Raw genomic sequence first — 19,142 nt, forward strand, 5'->3', positions numbered from 1 at the left:
TCTGCTACTCATCTTCCCCACTTCTCTAAGGATTTTCAGCTCAACTCTGAAACCATTCCCTGCAACCAAAGCCTTCCCACCCCCAGCCAGTACTTGGGCTTCTGCCAGAGGGCTGAGAGAAACTGTCTTTGTGCTGTCCACCACAGCCAGGCTTGGGATGAGGAAAAGGTCGAGCCAGGCAGGAGTCGAACCTGCAGTCTCCTGATCCGTAGTCAGGCGCGTTATCCATTGCGCCACTGGCCCCAGCCTGTGCGCTGCTTGGTGGCCCTGAGGGGCTTTCAGTGGGCTGCTGGGGAGGGTTGGCAGTGAGGGTAGGGGAAGATGATCTCTCCTCCTTGTCCCTTCCACCCTAATCCATCACAGCCCACAGCGCCTCACCCCTCTGTGGCAGTAGAGGGACATCTTCCCTGATCTGCAACGGTGATTCCTGGCCAACACAGGGTTAGGGCTAAGGCAGGATGTCTACAGCTATGGTGTTCAGCTGTGGGTGGTCTGATCTAATTATGTGATCTACGCCGTAATGTCTCTGTCATTGCAGATAGACTTCTGATTCCTTCTGTTTCCGACACTGCTTGCAGTCATGCCCAGACATTTCTCCTACAGTTAGGAAAAGTATAAAAGCCCCCACCTGCATCCTGGTTTTCCCCAGGTACTTCCTCCCTGTCCTGTTACTCCACTTCTTTTTGGGCTTTGGCCTTCCTCTTCCAATGAACTTAATTTAAAGTCTTTCTTGAAGGGTTAGCAGGACACCTTGCAAAAATGATCCCACTTCTTTGTTAGATGGATTAAAAATCCTCTTTCCTCAAAGAGTGTCCTTCAACCATAAAAGCTAAAGCCTGGGGTCATGCTTAGGTGGCATGCCCCTCTGTCTCTGACCCTTTGATACAATGGCAGCATGTCTGATTCTAGATCCAAAGGTTATATACTCGAATCACACTGAGGTCAGGATTTCTTCATCCTGTAGGGTAGCCTGTGGACTGGATATCCCAAGCGCAGCCTCTTTTGCCCTCTGATTCCATATCCCACGTTGCTGGTGGAGAGTAGCAGGTAAGCCATAGCAGAGAAGCCTTTCCTTGATGGATTGATATCAAAAAGACTGTAAGACTGTATCTGGATAATTTTAGCATTCCCTCAACCCAGACCTACAAGGTATGCTGATGAGTTTCCGACATAGGGCAGACACTAGCAGCAGTGGCTTGTAGTGCCTAGACATCTGAGCTGCTCAGGCTATTGTGCCATGGCCAGACAATGTTTCTCTTGGCCCTGATCTTGTGCTGTAAGGACAAATGTAATTATTTCCAGATCAAGGTTTCTACTTCCCTACAAAAGGAGATGGAAAAAAAGTCAGGTGAGGGCAGGGCACAGTCATTAAGCCAAGCAAGAGTCCAACATGAAGTCTCCTAAGATGTTGTATGGCACGTTATCTATCGTACTACTGGCCCTTGCCAGGCTGGCACTCCTTGGCAACATGTGTTTCCTTGTTACAACTTTTATTTTTCCGCCTCTCGTCTTATCATTATGCACTTGGAGAAAAGTCTGGCTCTATTTCCTCTACATACTCACATTAGGTGGTACCAGGAATTTAGTAGAGAGTAGAAGTCCATGATTCTGCATCGTACACACAAAGAAGGACATTGACCCAAAAGCTGTCAGAATGATACAAGTGTGGGATGGATATAAAAAAGTAATCTTGAACTCATGTCCCCAGTGAGTGGGCTAAGAAGCTCAAGTTGCCATCAAAATGACTTTTAGTCAATGAGGAAGATCACCCAAGAGAATCTAGTAGATGGGATATCTTAAAAAGGTCATCTCCATGGATTCATATGTGGTGGGATTGCAAATGGGCTTGGCAATGCTCTAGACCTGAAAGTGCAAAGGACTTAAACTGCCATGCAGAGGCTGCCCTGTCTGACCACCCAGTCATGAAGCACCCACTATCTGCCCATAAATTGCTTGTCACTATCCATAAGTATCCTGAGGGACAGAAAGAGGAGGGAAAATAGACTTCTCTTAGGCTCAACTTGCCCCATCGCCAGGGAACACAGCTCCAGAGAGCCCCAGGGCTGCTCTAAGCTCTGCACTGTTTGGGAATCACAGTTGGGTCTCCTACAACACACCAGTGCAGCAGTGAGGTATCTCCTCTAATCCATCAGTGTGGTCAAAGGGCCGGGGCAACTGCCATTCCCTGCTGACTGGTTGCCTTAGGGGTGAGCACCCAGCACAGCCATTTCTCCTAGCCAGGCATTGGATCCAACAGGACAAATTGCACCCTCAAAAGCACTTGTCAGCAAGGAAATGCATTCTGTAACAGTTATAATCTGATTCTATGCTATTAATCAAAAGTGTGTCATGTTCATTCTTTGGACTTTTAGTCAAAGAGGTTGACACTGTCTTCCCATGTTGCCTATATGCAGTTTAACTTTTTTAGCTCTAGAATGGTGTGTCTGTGTCCAGCTAGCCTGTTGGGAACTGTCCCTTCTCTGTGCTGACTCTTTCTGGGAATTGCTTGTGTCAGTGCCAGCTGGCCTAAGCCAAAGCTGTACCAGGGACAGTATCTCAGCAGCACAAAGATATAGTGACCAGGAATTTTTCCTTGCAATATCTAATTGTCAGCATGGATTTAGACATGATGAGTCCTAAGAAGACAGAACAATTTGAAGAAGTAAGGCTGAAAGATCTGCTATGGTGTTTTCATTGTTCCTGCCCTATACCTAAAAATTAAGTGTGAGCCTTTCAGTGACTCCAGCTCTCATTTTTCTGACAAACTCAGGCTTGAGAGCGCCCATCCCATGCCCCAGAACCACTGGCTTGTCACTGACGGATTGAGCAAGCAGAGGATTTCCATTGTGGACTGCCCTCCAGATGTCGCTACCTCACCATTGTTTTATGTCCTTGGCTCTGCCAAGAACAAAGGAGCATGGACAGAGGAGGATGGAGGGGAGGGGAGGGGGCATAGCTCCTTACCCTGCACCAGGTGCACTTTTGTGTGTTATGTGTCATGCAGCTGGAGTCTGAATGTGCCAAACCCTATGCATGTGTTCACACAGCTCTGATCTCTGCTGAACCACTGGGAAGTTTTGTGCCACCACTCTGCTTCTACAGTTTGATTTTATGCCTCTTTGACATCTCTAAATGGAAAGAAACTTGGGTGCTTCCTTTTGCAGAGCTTCCACCAGTGTACAGTACAATACACAGCAGGTGGCTGGATACTTTTCTGGGAGTGCTAGTGCACCAAGACCAAACTTCAAACCAGGATGTATTAAAGCATTTATTTTTCTCCTGTAAGAGACACTGGAGAAGACTTCATGTCTGAGAGCAGAAGAAATCCAGGGAGTAATTAATCACCCTCAGGAGTTCCTCTTTCTGTCTCAAATGGTCTTTCCTGGCATGGATGTTGGTGTGTTTTGTTGTTTATTAAATACTCTTTTCACTAGCTAGTACTTGGAAAAAAGTACTATTTCACAGAAGTCAGTAGGAACAGTTTTTACATTTCATGAATCATAGAATCATAAAATCAGTAAGGTGGGAAGGGACCTCTGGAGATCACCTACTCCAAACTCCCTACTCAGCAGGGTCACCTACAGCATGTTAGACAGGGTTGCATCCAGGTGGCCCCTGAAGATCTCCAGAGAAGGAGACTCCACAGCCTCTCTGGGCAACCTGGTCCAGTGCTCTGTCACTCACATAGGAAAGAAATTCCCCCTCACCTTCAGGCAGAACTTCCTGTGCTTCAATTTCTGCCCATTGCCTCTTGTCCTGTCACATGGGACAACTGAAAAGAGTTTGTCCCTGTCCCCTTGACACCCTCCCTTCAGGTACTTGTATACATTGATCAGATCCCCCCTCAGTCTGCTCTTCCCCAGGCTGAACAGGCCCAGCTCTCGCAGACGTTCCTCGTAGGGCAGGTGCTCCAGCCCTCTGATCATCTTTGTAGCCCTACGCTGGACTCTCTCCAGTAGCTCCATGTCTCTCCTGTCCTGGAGAGCCCAGAAGTGGACACAGTACTTGAGATGAGGCCTCCCCAGGGCTGAGTAGAGGGGCAGGATCACCTCCCTCCACCTGCTGGCAACAGTCTTCCTAATGCAGTGCAGGATACCATTGGCCTTCTTGGCCACACGGGCACATTGCTGGCTCATGGTCAACTTGTCATCCACCAGCACTCCCAGCTCCTTCTCTGCAGAGCTGCTCTTCATCAGGTCAGACCACAGCTTGTACTGGCGCCTGGGGTTATTTCTCCCTAGGTGCAGGACTCTGCACTAGCCCTTGTTGAACTTCAGGAGATTCCTCTCCATCCAACTCTCCAGCCTGACCAAGTATTTCTGAATGGCAGCACAGTCCTCAGCTGTATCAGCCACTGCTCCCAGTTTGGTAGCATCCGCAAACTTGCTGAGGAGGCAATCCGTACCCTCATCCAGGTCATTGATGAAGAAGTTGAACAGATGGGACCCAGTCCTGAGCCCTGGGGGATGCCACTAGCCATAGGCCTCCAACTGGATTCCACGCCACTGACAATGACCCTCTGAGCTCTGCCTTTCAGCCAGTTCTCAAGCCACCTCACTGTCCGCTTGTCTAACCCACACTTCCTGAGCTTGCCTAGGAGGACGTTATGGGAGACAGTGTCAAAAGCCTTGCTGAAGTCAAGGTACACAACGTCCACTGCTCTCCCCTCATCTACCCAGCCAGTCACTCCATCATAGAAGGCTATCAGATTGCTTAAGCAGGATTTCCCCTTGGTGAATCCATGCTGGATACTCCTGATCATCTTCTTTTCCTCCATATGCCTGGAGATGGCATCCAGAATGAGCTGTTCCATCCCCTTTCCAGGGATGGAGGTGAGGCTGGGCCCCCGCCCCATTCAGTAGTGGGCCTACACTTTCCCTAGTCCTCCTCTTGCTGCTGATGTATTTGAAGAAGCCCTTCCTGTTGTCCTTCATGTCCCTTGCCAGACTTGATTCCAGCTGGGCCTTAGCCTACCTTGCAGCATCTCTACATACTCTGGCTGCATTCCTGTAATTCTCCCAAGTAGCCTGTCCCCTCTTCTACATTCTGTGTATTGTCTTCTTCTGTCTGAGTTCGGCCAGGAGCTCCTTGCTCACTCATGCAGGTCTCCTGCCCCCTTTGCTGCACTTCTTACTCATAGGGATGCACCGCTCTTGAGCTTGGAGGAAGTGATACTTGAATACTAGCCAGCTCTCCTGGACCCCTCTTCCTTCTAGGGCCTTAACCCATGAGGCTCCACCAATTAGGTCTCTGAAGAGCCCAAAGCCCGCTCTCCTGAAGTCCAGGGTTGCAATCTTGCTTGTTGCCTTACTTCTTTTCTGCAGGATCCTGAACTCCACTATCTCGTGGTCACTGCAGCCAAGGCTGCCCCCAACCTTCACATCTCTAACAAGTCCCTCTCTGTTGGTAAGGACAAGGTCATGCAGGACACCCTTCCTCGTAGGCCCCTCCACCATTTGTGACAGGAAGTTATCATCAATGCATTGCAGGTGCCTCCTGGACTGTGTGTGCCTTGCTGTGTAGTCCTTGCTGTGTTGTTCCTTCAGCAGATGTCAGGGTGGTTGAAGTCTCCCATGAGAACCAGGGCCTGTGATCATGAGGCTACCTCCAGGTGTCTGCAGAAGGCCTCATCAACTTTCTCTTCCTGGTCAGGTGGCCTGTAGTATACACCCACAACAGTGTCCCCTGCGCTAGCCTGACATTTGATCTTTACCCATAAGCTCTCGACTGCCTCCTCCTCCTCCACCCCTATGCAGAGCTCGATGCATTCCAGTTGCTCTCTCACATAAAGAACTCCACTACCTCGCCTCCCTGGCCTGTCTCCCCTAAAGAGCACATAGCCATCCATGACAGCATTCCAGTCATGTGAGCTATCCCACCATGTCTCTGTGATTGCAATGAGATCGTGGCCCTGTGACTGCACACAGATCTCCAGCTCCTCCTGTTTGTTCCCCATGCTGTGTGCATTGGTGTACAGGCATTTCTAAGAGGCAGTCAGGCCTGCAGGTTTCCCAGGAAGGGTGTACAGGAGTCCCCCATAGCCATGTCCCGAATGCGTGTCCCCAGCTGCATGCACCTGCTAGAGGCCCCCCAACCCAACTTGTGTTTTGTTGTCTATCCTGTCTGTATGACTCCCCTTCTCCCACCTCCTACCTAGTTTAAAGCCCTCTTGCCTTTGCATACAGGTTAACCAGCCTAGTAAAATGTGCCCTGCTTGGTGAGGTGAATCCCATCTCTCCCCACCAGTTGTTGGCCTTCAAACCATGTTCCATGGTCATAGAATCCAAAACCCTGTTGCCAACACCAATGGCGTAGCCAGTTGTTGGTTTGGCAAATCATCCTATTCCTCCTCCCATGCCTCTCCCTAATCAGCAGGACCGATGAGAAGATCATTTAGGCTCCCAGATCCTTGACCACCGTGCCCAAGGCCTTGAAGTCTTCCCTGATTGTCTCTAGTTTGCTCTCTGTATCGTTAGCACCCACGTAAAAGAGCAGCAGAGGGTAGTAGTCTGATGAGCGGACAAGCCTTGGTGGCCTTTCAGACACATCTCGTACCCTTGCCCCCAGCAGGCAGCAAACCTCTCTAGAGGAGGGGTCAGGTTGGCAGATAGGCACCTCTGTCCCCCTCAGCATGGAATCACCCACTGCAACCACTCGTCCCCTCTTCCAAGTGGTCCAACAAGGCACAGGCTCAGGCAGCTCATTTGCTTCCCTTGAGGCCAGGTCTGGGTTCTCCTCATCCTGGAGTGCACTAAACCTGTTCTTCAACTGTAACTCCAGGTCTACCAGAGGATTAGGGGCCTTTCTTCTTTTTGTTCGAGAAGCAACTAGCTTCCAGCCTTCTTCGACAGTCGTATGCTATACTATTTCACTCTTCGCAGAGTCCTCCAGCAACTCCCCTGCTGCAGGGGACTGGGACTCCGGGAGCAGCACGGTCTCTGAGAACGCCCTGTCTATCTCCTGCTCACTCTCTCGCACGTTTCACAATCTACTGACTTCATCCCGCAACTCCCTGACTTGACGACACAAATCCTGAACAACAGCACACCTCTTGCAGGAGGACGGACCATCAGTCTAGACCTTCTGGAGAGGCTCCAAGCACTCCCTGCAGCCTGGGACCTGTAGGGCAGCGTCTGCTGCAAGAGGCTCTGTCTGGGTCGACGCTTCGGACGCAGCTGATATAGCAATTCCCACAGCTACTGGCAAATATGCTTTACGACAAGTTACAACCATGTTAGCAAGAGAGGGCACTACTGGCGCCAGAAGAAGATGTCCTCTTGCACCTTGCTGCACAAACTGCTACCCCTGTTCACTACAGTCTGGGAGCTGCGCTCCAGACCTGGCTCTTAAATAGACTTTTCTCTACTACCGACCCACAGGGTACTTGATCCACCCTAAACAAGGGCTACCTGTGTCAAAAGCCCCAACACCCTCTACTCAGGGGTAAAGGAGACTGCTCATTAGCAGTAGCTAAACCCAGCTAGAGTGGGGGATAATTGCTGGGGCTTCTTCCAGGAGAGCTTAAGGCTTCCTGCAGTTGCCCTTGCCCAGCTCCCCTTACCTGTTAGCAGAGTCACTCTCTAGTCCCCTCGTCCTACAAGGGCCAGCAGACCGCAATGTCCAACACAGGCCCCAGAAGTCCAAGGCAGAGTCAAGACAAGGCTGCAGAAACTGCTGCGTCTGTTTGCTGCCTCTGTTAGCAAGTCCTGTGATTTACAGATTTTTCTCACTCTGCAATGAGCTGAATTTAAGATTTTTTAAAATTTATTTTTAAAAACAGGAGTGGAGATTTTCAAAATGGGCAACCAAAAACCACAAACTAATGCTGTTTTGTGCAAAAGTTTTGTTTTAATTTTAATTTTTTAAAAGTTTACTTGGATGTGAATTTAAGATGGCAGCAAATTATGGTTTGAGGAGCTTTTCCCTTTCCTCCCTCTCTTTACATACAGTCAATAAACATTGAACTGGGGTATAACTGAAGGGCCTAGAAGGGCAGAGACCACGGCTTATATTTGTGCTTGTTCACTGCTTATCGTGGTGGAGTCTCAGGAGATACCCAGCACTACTAGGGCAGCTAATAAGGAAAACAATAATTATTCCTGCTTTTAAGAGAATAGAACTGCAGTGAGATGCCTGTAACACTAAAACCTCCTTGTTTTTCATGAAATTATTTCAATTCAAATCAATAAGAACTACAAAAAATGCTTCCAGTGTCATTATCCGAGAGGTCCCTTCCCATATTTCTGTCTTAATTTTCTGCTTAGCATGTTGAAGTCCTACAAGCAGTAGGATAATACCCGAAAACACTCTGCCTGTGTCTTCTGCAGAGGGATGTTTCTTGATCAGGTGATTCTGTGGGAGATATTTGCTGGGATTTGCCAGAACTGAGAACTTTAGAAGCGACCATTTTTGTAAAGGTTTTTGCAGCAGAAAATCACTTGTAAGAGAGACAAATGATCTCAAACACCCGTTTATCTTATGCCTGAGAAGCAACTCAAACAGGATATAAAAAAGAAGAAAAGAACCTCTAATGCTATTGGGTAGAGTGAAGGCAGATATGAGGTTTTACTATACTTAAGATATCACCTTATAATATGATAAGGTAGGTAGAACAGTGTTTGGCTGTTTCTCACTCCCATCTATGAAATTAGCCAAACTTTTCCCTGAAGAACTAGCAGTGACACTCTCTGAGCAGAAACAGTTAATAAAAATAACACTTTAAGACTCAAATTTACAGAAATAGGTCTGAATTGATTAATACTCATACACACATATTTTATTTCAGCAATTCTGATAACTCTTGCAGATTTTTAAACAAAATATCCTGGAAAGACATATCTTTATTGTGTCACTTACAAAGACATGCATTCATAAACATGGGTTTTCATGAAAAATGTGCTGGAGTGTAATATGATTAGAAGGGCATAAATACTGCAACAAGGTTATGTTTGTATTTCCATGCAGCATATGGACCTATTACTTTGCAGGTTTATTTCCAGTGTTGTTGGACTCTTTATTCTGCACTTGATGAAACCATGACTGGAATTACCATCTCCCATAATGTATGCAATATATTCTTTACATAGCAGCAGCTATAGATAAAAACACATACATGAATAATTTTTTATCTTTAATTCCCCTCTTAAATTAAAAAAGGGGGAAAATTAATCTGCTTCTGGAGTGAACTGAGCTATCTAATGCTTATGGGAGGTTTTTCAGAGAAAAACCTAGTGACAATTCAAATCAGTGCAAATTCACCTTTGTTAACAGAAGGCCAAAGAAAGTTCAAATGGCCTTTTTTTCAGTCAAGTGCCATAGCCTCATTATTAATTTTCTCTGATGTTCAACCAGGTATGATACAGTGAACTTTCATAAGCAAAGCCTGTATCAAGTCTGTAGTTCAGTGCCATCAGAGGAGTTCAGGGCATGGTTTATCTCCTGATGTACAGGTGCCTGCTGCGGGGGGAGCTGAATCACAAGCGCACACTTTAATTTGCATTATCACAATTGCGGACTGAATCCTGCCCCAATTTAACATTTTTAAATACTTTTTGTCTTCAGTGCCTGCATTATCTAAGGACATGATTCAGAGAGACACACACATCTGAAAAGCCCTGGTCTCCAGTGACCATATCAGAAGACTGCAGGTTTTCTGAAGTCCTGTATTATGATCCTTAGGTCCACATAGATGCCCCAGGTATCCATCAGCTGAATCAAACCCAGATCTGACCATAGCAAGACCTGAGACATGCCCCTAGAAGATAGACAAACACCTACATTTAGGTGGCTTAGTCACAAAGACTGCCTTTCCTATCATAAAACGGAAAAGGATCAAACTTACCTCATAAGAGCATAGACTTATCTCATAATATGTCACAGTGACAGCATCTGCAAATGCAATAACCTCCTTATCCTTCTTCCAGTCAATGAAGAGATGAAACATTTATGAGGCGTAGTTTATCTCATTCTAAAACACATCTAAAAGGAGCCAGTGCCTGAATGTACTTATGTGTCTCCTGATGTAAAAACGAACTTAGGGTGACCAGCTCATGAGCACCGAGTTATCAGACTTAGTTAACTTGCTGTGATGAACCTTGCTTATGGATCTCATCCATGTGTAAAGAAAGATAGTATAGTAGTCAGATACTTCATTGTCACCTTTAACAATGTGCTAGACAGAGAACAGAAGACAAAGAAAGCAAATAGTAGATCCAAATTTGAGCAAGAATAGAGATGAGAGAAATTTCAAAGTCAAGTCTTCCAGCCCTGTAAATCCCCAGACACATGCACATATATTTCTACTCTATTTTAAAGACTCTCTTATGAACCCCAAACTTTCTAGCCCTTTTGCTGACTTTCCAGCCACATATTGTAGTTAAGGTGTCTCTGAATCTCTTTGCATGGAAACCTAGAAGAGAGAAACAGTGAGATTTCATTCCCTAGAGAAGGCTTCATCACTTTTCAGCCCCAGGAGCCACCTCAGACCATGAGTTGCACTAGTCTATGCTGTGTCTTAAAACCCTTACTATACTAGATGTTAAAAGTAAGCAGTGCATGGAGTCTTTCTCAAGCATTAAAAGAAACGAGAAGGTAGTTGCTCACAGGTATCTGCTAGCACTGCTTAAGATTTGCTTTTGGCTGAATTTGCCTTGCTCAATAAGTGAATAACTGAGTACCATTCACTGCCAAGTTGCATCTCTTACAGGGATAAGAAGGGCCCTTGTGTCTCCCTGCCAGTGACAGCTGTTCTCTATGAATCCCTCTAAAGTATAACTCTAAGGAAGGGTTCTTGGAGACAATCTGCAGGATGCAGTTTGCATGCTCCTTCAGGCTCTCGTCTCTATCCGTAGTTACATATAGGACTCATGTCTGCCCTAGTGCAGAGCAGGACTGATGTGTCAGTAACTACCAAGGGTCCACCTGCACCAAGGATGACTGCCAGTCACCTGTGGAGTATCCCAGTCCAGCGCAGGGACCAATTTTTGTGAATGTCTTCATCAATGAGAGAGTGAAATCTGAAGGTTTGTTATCTTTTTTCAGGCTTTTTAAAGCTGTGTGTATTGCAAGGAACCTCATAAAACCAAGTGAGTGGGAAAATAATAGATGATAGAAGTGATTCAGTGTAATGCATCTAGGGAAGAATAATCCAGGCTGTGACACAGAACTAGAAGGCAGGAAAGATCCTAGACTCACTGTGTACAGTGTTCTGAAATCATCAGCTCAATGTGTCACCAGCAGCTGGAAAAGCCAACACAGTGCTGGTCATCATCAGGAAGGAGGAAGGCAAGATAAATCCTAGTGGGCCCACATCTTGGGTATGGCGTGTAGTCCTGACTTCTATATGCCATGAAGGACATGCTGGAGTTGGAGAAGGTCCAGAGAAGGACAACTAAAATGACAAAGATGATGGAGCAACTGCCTTATGGGGAGCGAATAAAAAGCCTGGGACTTGTCATTTTGGAATGGAGAAGGCTGGTGGAGATGGATAGGACTAAGGTTCGCGGAATCATGAAGGGAGTGGTGAATGTGGAATTGATATTTACCAAATCCCACAGTACAGGAAATGGTGGTACTTGGGGAAACTAGAAGCTCAGTTTAAAATATGCTTTAAAAATCTCCCTTTTTATATTGCAGACAGCAAATTTCTGGACTTTGCTGCCGTGAGAAGCTGTGGAGGCAGACATTGCCAGCAAAGTTAAAAAGGACTAGACATATTCATAGACAGCAGGTCCACAACAGAGTAATAAAAGGATAGGCAGAAGTGTCCATTCTAGTGTACTTAATCTCACATCAGTGGGTGCTGGAGGAGTATGAGATGGGTGATTGACAGAAAGTGTCCAGGCTTGCATGGTGTCCATAAAAAGCATATTGGATTCCTGCTGCCAGGGACCACGTCCTGGATCAGAGGGGCTGACAGGACATTTCTGATGCTCTTATGTTGTAACATGAAGTCAAGACTGCCCCATCAGAGAGATGCTGAGACTTTTCTCTTTCTCAATGTATATTTTTGCTGTTATAAAGGAGTTGATATTTATCTTTTTCTCCAGAGATAGGAGACAGATTTTCAGATATGACACTGATACTTTTAAAAGCTGACCATAAACAAAGTGTGATACAAAATGTATTATCATCCAGGAATCCAGAAAAGATAAATATTTCCTTGGAATGCTACCAAGACAAAACAACAATAAAAAGAGCCAACTGCAATTTCTTATCTCTACCTCCCACTTGTTGCAATCCCTGAACCCAAACACACGCACGCATGCACGCGCACACACACACACAGTTACACCTTTGTCTTCTTTTTTCTAAAAGTTCAAACTGTTTAACTTCTTTATCCCATTGTTCCAATCAAATCTTCAAATCTTTTTGCAACATCAGGTTCAAGAACTACATTCATAATGAGATGTTTTTATCTCTCTTTTCTATTTTTCACTTATTTTTCCAGGTGTAGATCCCAGATATACTCCTAAATGAAGGCCAAGTTTTCTGCTCAGAAGCTGAATGAATGTCAGAACTAAATGTAGTAAGAAGACCTAGAAGAAACACAGGCACTGAGATAGATGCAGACACTGACACTGGTGGTAAGACACAATCAATAGTAAATTTTTAAAATAGATATATGTTCAAATGTAAGGGACACAAGTCAGAGCTCATCACTCTGCAGATAACTTCTTCCAATTCAGTACTATATCCTGCTTTATTATTTTTTTTTTCATTTTAAAAGCCTCAGAAGTGTGCCAGATACTTCATATGCCTCATTTTTGCTGTGAAGAACTTGCGAATTTCTCCTAAAGCCAGGACGGGGCTGGTGTGTATGACCCTGCCCAGCACATCATTCTCCCTTTGCACAGGGCTGGTGCAAAGTCACATGTTGGAATAATACTATGGAAAAGGTTCCCTGCAGCATCTCAGATGCATAGACAGCCAGAGGCTGCAGATGTCACTCAGCACGCAACCCCTGACAGGCGCTGCGCTGACCAACCCTCTGTGCAATCTCAGAAAAGTCATGTCATAAGAAATTTAAGAGAAGTTGTACAGAGTATTCCAAAAATTGCTCTAATCTAGGATCTTGTCTCTTTCAGTGACAAGCCTATAGTCATATTTTCCTTGATACAATCTCTTAACTTCCTCTGATTGACACTTGCTTTCAGAAATGAGATTTTTTCCTTTTGAATGTTTACCAGCCTTCCAGAGTATTTTCCTGTGGATTAGCCCACCCATTCTTGAATATACATGTTGCCAGAAAGAGAATTGTGATCAGTTCTGACCAGGAGGAGATGAAGGGACACACAGATGATATGTCAGTATTCTTCCTCAGCTGCCAGATAAACTCAGACACTACTCTTATTCTTGGCCCCAATTGTGTAAATATACAGCAATGAGTTACACAATTACCAACGAAGGCAAGTTCAGCTAAAACTGGACCATATGCAATGCCCTGGCAGGACTCAGAAGATGTCTGGCTGTTCTCTTTTCATCTACTTCTTTCTTTCTGTGCCTCTTCATCTGGTGACTTCCATCCAGGTCAGGGCCTGTGAAGGTACCAAGGAGGGATGTTCCAAGTGTATCAGAAACTCCTGAACTCCAGTGCAAAGGAAACCATGATTAACCAGACAGGAAGATTTGTCTGTACAAAAAAAAAAAAAAAAAAAAAAAAAAAAAAAAACAAACAAACAATCAAACAAAAAACTATTTCAGCCTACAATACATTTATTCATACATTTCCATCAGGAAATTAACAGGTAAAATCCACTGATTGTCCATTCCTCTACCAGAGTGAGATCCCTGATTTATATAGCTGGAGAAAGGCAGGGAAAGAGCAATGTAAGTGCATCAGCCCAGGTTAACTTTGATTCCCCAACTGATAGGCCTGTCAGTTGGGACAGACCTTCACTGATTTGTACCATGGACATGAGAAATTACTTCTCAGGCTTTTGTGCATGGAAACTCTACTGAATCTTCTTTCCATTGTATGAATATTTCTCCAGGATTTTGACACTTACGTAAGAATAGGAGCTATGTGCCAAAGCGGTTTTGTCTCATAGCTTGCTTGCTTGCTTCCTTCCTTCCTACAAAAGAGAGGTTGGGTCCTGCAGCTTTGTCTCTTCATGCTGTAAAGTGGTGATCTAAAGACCATGCTGTAGTCAAGAGCAAGGAGGATCCAAAAGAGCAGCATTGATTCTGCTCTTCAGAGCAGCTTTATGGTTCTGAAATTACTGCACTCAAAATGGTTGCGAACATATCACGGCATAAGACCTACGTCGTTTATACCAGTATGTGATTTTTCTTATTTATTGCAACAGCTGTGGTCCAAATACTATCATAACTGACCTGGACTTGAGGGGAAGAAGAGAGGATTGGTGGAGAGGAAAGTGAGAGAAAAAAGATCTACACTTTCTTACAAGAACATCCATGGCAAAATTCCCTGGGACAGAATCATGTCCATGCTGGCAAATCAAACAGTGCAAGGGCAGAGCAACAGGGACATGGCTGGGTGTATTTAGCCTGTATCACTAACCTGGGCACAGTTTGGATTCCAGGCAACTAGCAATGATGCCAAAAATCCCTGGGCACAGCTAAGGGTTAGCATGGCTAGGGACAATTCCCAATAGGTAGTCTGAATTCGTCCACATTGCTTTGGAAGGTGAGAGAGTGGGCCCAGCCATGCTGGTTGCTCTGTGAACAGCCTCTGTCATGTTTAGTCCTTTTCCTTCCTTCAGCAACCCACATTTAAGCCTCTGTTGGACTGGCTTTCCTACTGCCCACCACTAAATTTCATCAGTGCATGTTAGGGTATTATTTGCTTACCAGTGTTTCCCTGCACATTATCTACCCTTCTGCCTCAACCCAATGGAGGGGTTAGATGGAAAAGAGATCTCAGATTATAAGGTCAAGTATGTACATATGCACAATCAGCTTGAGGTTATCTAAGTAGGCAGCCCAGATGATTCTGCTTCACAAGTTCTATCAGGAAAGTAGCAATCCGTGAGGGTTGCCTGTGAAGAGGTAGTAATTTTTTTTTTTTTTTTTTTTTTTGAGGAGTTATGGGGGCTTTTTTTCCAAATTTTCTATTTTTGGGCGTAATTCTTTACCAAGGCCAAACTTTTACATGTGGTCTTTGTACCAACACTGACAAAACAGATGCAATGACCCTTTGAAGTACTGAGGAGGAGGGTGAAGGTTAGATGGAACTGTGTTTTATACCCCCTGCAAAAGCGTGGGTGTAAAAACTGTACTTTTGTGAAATGTAACCTTGACTGGTGCTAGCAAATCTTGGCCTTTCTGAAGGTCATTTGCCTGGCAGTGTCTGGGCTCATTACCCAGGAGGAATCCTGTCCTGTGAGGCAGGGGTTAGGTACAACCATTAAAAGCATCGTTTCTCAGCAATGTCATGCAAGGAGGAGCGGGTGCTATTAGCCGTGGGTGGCTCTGTGGAGACCTTTATGCAGAATGCTGGAAATGACCCTCCATGCAACAGGGCCAAGTCACTGCAAACGGCCTTGAGAGTTTTATCGACTTTAGTGGGCTAAAAATCAGATCGGCTTATGTCTATCATGTCTGTGAACAAGAGAGTTCAAAAATTATTTGCTCAGTGGCTTACCTTTCTTTCTGAGTGACTCTTTCCAGCTGGCCTCTACAGATGCTGCTATAACAATCCCATTTCCAGCTAAGATTAGACCAGACTTCATCTTCCAGCATGGCAGGTCCATGGGAGGAAGCAGGAGCTGGGACAGGGAGAAAAGGAGAGGCCAGAGTTGTATGGAAGCACTATTGCTGGATGGGGTGGTGAAATAAGGAGGCAGAGAGCAGATTTACACGATGATGCCAGAGGCTGATGATAGGTGCTTATCTATCTCTACCACAAAGAAATATTTAGGAGAATACCTCCTTAGGGAATATACACAACAGAAGTAATCCTAGGTGGACTAGCTAGACTGGCAGACTCTTACTGTTTCCACCCTCTAAGAGGTAGCATGGTCCTATATACAAGCCCTTCAGCCCACAGAGGAGGCCAGTTCCTGCAGGAAATTAAATTGAAATTAGCTGCAGTACCAGAAAATCCTCCCAGAGTCAGCACTCTCTATTTGTCACCCCACCACAGCCATCACTAAGTGTCCCTGTACTTCCATGGCAGGTAGCAGTTTAATATAACTAGCAGTAGAGGTAAAAGCCATCTCTACTTTTCCTGGGACTACAATTTTGTACAGTGAAGTGCTATCTTAAGCTAGCAACTGAGAAGCAAGGATTTTTGTGATGAAGGCACAAGAAAAAAGCTCTTGACCCCCAACCAGGCACTGCCTCTCTTCTCTTCCAGTCCCCAGAGGACACAGCCCATCATGTGGTAGATGGCAAATATTGCATATGCCTTCAGCCCCTGTGCACATTATGCAATCCACTGATTAGTTCACTGGAAATTAGTTGTGTAATTGATTACATAATTGCAAGGCCTGGGCTTTATCTGTGGTACTGACCTAAGGAAAAATAATCAGCTTCCCAGAGGGCTAGAAATGCCTCTGTGTCAGGATGAGTACCAAACTCTATCATTTAATAATCACCAAGAGCCTGTTTAATAGAAGCACTCTGCTGCTAAGGATCTTCTCTATGTGATCAGCATCTCAGCAGACTTTCAGCCACAGGGATCCTTATAGCATTATTTCAATTTCCTAGTATAGAAGCCTTCACCTGCACTTCAGAACCAAGACAATGGTCAATTTAGGGAGTGACAACAAGAAACTACAGAAGGTCATGCTGATTTTCAGTGTTGTCAGGTACAAGTCTGGTCAATGTTGACTCACTGTACAGATTGCAACATCAGGTTACATGTGACTGAGATCAGAGAAACCAAGGGTAGCCAAACAGCAAACAGATGATTATTGATTAAGTTCTCAAACCTCAGCACTCCACTGTCCCTGAAGCTTACATACAGAGAGGCTCTCCAGCCTCCTCTTCTGCCCTTTTCTGGTATTGTTTGCAAAGTCTTGAAAGCTTCAGATACAAGACACAACTGAATAAAATAGTGTTTTCATAATTAATAACTATTTTATTTGTTAATAATGGAAGATGAAGTTCTGTAAACACACTTTGCTCTGCGTGTATTGTAAGGATTTGTACCACTATTATTCATTAATTCTCATTCAAAAGAACACTGAAGCACATGCTAACTTTAGCTTGGGTTCAGTGGGGTGTAAGCATGTGCTTTGCTGGCTAATCATGTGTCTGTGTGGTTTTAAATACATACTTATAGTTAGAATGGCAGAATCAAATCCTACCAGTGTCCAAATACATGTACACCTTATAGATAATAATTCCTAGAAACATAATAGTTCTTATACTATTAAATACTTGCATCTTGATGATTTATTAGTTGTTAACTGTCAAGTTGTGCTTAAGAGAACTTCTCTGAGAAAAAAGTGGACTTGAAAAGCAATCAGCATGATGTATGATTCTCATTATGAACTATGTTTAGCTGGATGTAGTTAGTCAACCAAGAAGAGAAGAAGAAAAGAAAAATGTCTATCTTGCAGAAGACTGCAAAATCTACTCAGTGTATGCTTGATTATTGAGATAAGACCAAGTTTCCAAGGGTTGGCCACTCAGCATTTTAGATTTTGCTTGTAATTTACCTTTGGAATGTTGTGCTTCTAGGGTAAAATTCAACAAAATTGGATGAAAAACATCAAAACATAAATATCTATTCATCCAGCATAGGCTAGCACAACATCCTATAAATAACCAGAGGGAAATAAAAGGAGCACTGTTCTGAGATTCTGCTTCCTTCATGATCACGCAGAGATCTCTGTCTGCTGATGTATGAAGTCCTTTCACACTTAGCCACTGAAGCACAGGTATGAGCTTCTCCTATGATTGGTAGACCATCTCTTAAAGATCACAAAGACAGAATTAAAAGTCATTTGAGTGTTATGGGTTTCTTCCTTATCTCTCATTTACTTTCAGTTGTTGCATGGAGTTCTTCATCTTGTTTGCATTGCAAAATACTTTCATAAGTTTTTTAAGTCCTCCGAACACTATTACTGAGAAATCCTGATTTCTCTAGGGTAGGTGCGTACACCTTCCTGTGTTACCAGCTCATGCTTGGAAATTAACATTCACCAGAGGTCTCTGTAGGAGAGCCTAATTCCTGGTCTGGGCTGCAGCGGGGCATAGCTCGACGCACACACCATCATGTTCCAGCCTCAGGTCACCATTGTGCTGCACACATGGCTCTGCTCTTCAGGCACTTTATACAGGTTTGGCCTGATTTTAAGCAACTGGTTTGCACCAGTCTGTTCTTTGCTGGGAGCCAGAGTCATGGAATTTTCCTATTGCTCTGAGAGAAATTTTCAGGCTACCCATGCTAGTGGGTTTCAAGGGTTACTCACTTTTCAAGAGTGCTGCTCTCTTTCTGAAAGAAATAAGGCTGTTGGGCAAGATCCATGAAATACAATAATTTACAACATTGAAATTTAAGCCACTTAACACTGGTAAGAGATATATTCTATTCTATGGATGGAATAGAGTGAAAGAACCCCGAAAGTGAGAGGAGCTGGTTCAAATATTGCACATGGTACCAGAGACTAGTCACTGCCTTCTTCACTGTCACATTCTGGTTTTCTTTGTGGAAAACTTGACTCCTCCCTAGTATATACTTCATCAAGGGGCGCTTAAAAGCATGCTTCCATATGCAAAGTGTTACTGTACCTTCAGCCTGTCTACATGAAGGCTAGATGGGGGAAAATTTAGATTTTCTTTGGATCTTCCTCCATAAAAACAAAAGAGTTTAGTTTCCCAGTTTCTTCATGTTCATATTCCAGGTCAGATGTTTGTCTCTCAATCATTGTCATAGGATGTCACTCAGCTTTGACAACTTGCTGAAAGAGAAAAGACATGGGTGACAAATCAGCTCAGACTGCAGAGCCTCTCTCCATTAGAAAGGAGAAAAATTGGAGAGCTGGTGACAAAAAGTGAATACTTTCTCAGGCAATGGGATAAAAAACACATTTTGGAGAGTTTAGTAGTTTCTGACAATTAGATCTGATGGTTGGAAGACGGAAATAAATATTTATCATAATGTTATTGCCTATGTAAGCACTTAGGTAACTCACCTTGCTACTACTTTCTTTTAGCTGCTTTGGCTTGCC

At 44.5% G+C, this 19,142-nt stretch overlaps 1 non-coding gene across 1 annotated transcript; it reads right to left on the reverse strand.

Moving 5' to 3' along the window:
- Positions 1-170: 170 nt before the first annotated feature.
- On the reverse strand, positions 171-243 carry TRNAR-ACG (transfer RNA arginine (anticodon ACG)). The gene has a single exon. It is a non-coding gene; the product is annotated as a tRNA-Arg (tRNA).
- Positions 244-19,142: the final 18,899 nt, after the last annotated feature.

The sequence above is a fragment of the Rhea pennata genome, chromosome 3, assembly GCF_028389875.1.
Source record: "Rhea pennata isolate bPtePen1 chromosome 3, bPtePen1.pri, whole genome shotgun sequence".
In the NCBI taxonomy this organism is placed as follows: Eukaryota; Metazoa; Chordata; class Aves; order Rheiformes; family Rheidae; genus Rhea; species Rhea pennata.